This window comes from Manis javanica, chromosome X (genome assembly GCF_040802235.1).
Source record: "Manis javanica isolate MJ-LG chromosome X, MJ_LKY, whole genome shotgun sequence".
Classification (NCBI taxonomy): Eukaryota; Metazoa; Chordata; class Mammalia; order Pholidota; family Manidae; genus Manis; species Manis javanica.
Genome location: NC_133174.1, coordinates 117,740,422 through 117,741,473, shown reverse-complemented (window position 1 = coordinate 117,741,473; position 1,052 = coordinate 117,740,422). Strand labels below are relative to the sequence as shown.

The following is a 1,052-nucleotide window of genomic DNA, read 5'->3' as shown; positions in this document are numbered from 1 at the left end:
CCTAAAATAGCCTGTTGTCTTCGCTTGCCTCCGCCTATAGTGTTTCTCCCCCAGCTCTATACATCCATAATCACAGATGAAGGCAGCTTTCCTGGTAACAGACTTTACACCGAAGCTCAGCTCCAGCAGCAAGCTGGTGTCTTCAGTATAAGACGCTGCTAGGAAACCTGGCATAACCGGGGCCTCAGGCGGTTGCGCTCCATTGCTGTCATGGCCCCAGAGCTGTCATCAACGGAAAGCTCAGCTCCAGTCACCCGAGGACCTTCGCATGGCACAGCTGAGACAAGAGCACAATTGTCCTGAATGATCTGATTGTTCCCTCCTTTGATCTTCAGAATCAAAGGTTTGACAGGCCTTTGGTCCTCGAACGGATGCCTGAAGTTTTTCAGGGCGATGACCCACAGCACTGCCGAGATCTGTGCCGTCTGCCCCTGAATTTTCCCAGCACGCATGTCAAGGGCATTCCCGTCTGCCCCTCCGTCCTGGTTCTTGGCCTTCACAAGCCACTTCTAAAAACCTTATTCTGGTAACTATATGCAAGACCCTGTCAACGGAATGCCTCTGCTGGCCTCTGGAACCATGTCATTTTAAATGAAGGGCTGTGTCCCTACCTAAGCAATGGCAGGTACAGCGGTAACTGTCTTTTCCTGAAATGTTGCAGACCAGTTACAGCAAACAGAACGGCTGGGCCCTTCTGTGACCACAGCAGCTCCGTGGCAGCCGCTGCAGCTCCAATAAGGGCCACTCACTTTGTTTAAATGTTGTTTAAAAACTTACCTTGAACAAGTTTTTAATTAGATGACTTTTTTTTTTTTGAGAGGGCATCTCTCATTTATTGATCAAATGGTTGTTAACAACAACAAAATTCTGTATAGGGGGTCAATGCTCAATGCACAATCATTAATCCATCTCAAGCCTAATTCTCGTCAGTCTCCAATCTTCTGAAGCATAACGAACAAGTTCTTACATGGTGAACAAGTTCTTACATAGTGAATAAGTTCTTACATGGTGAACAGTACAAGGGCATTCATCACAGAAACTTTCGGTTTTGA

General features: G+C 47.0%; 1 non-coding gene across 1 annotated transcript; it reads right to left on the bottom strand.

Moving 5' to 3' along the window:
* Positions 1-635: 635 nt before the first annotated feature.
* Positions 636-746, bottom strand: LOC118972553 (small nucleolar RNA SNORA16B/SNORA16A family). The gene has a single exon (XR_005061593.1). It is a non-coding gene; the product is annotated as a small nucleolar RNA SNORA16B/SNORA16A family (small nucleolar RNA).
* Positions 747-1,052: the final 306 nt, after the last annotated feature.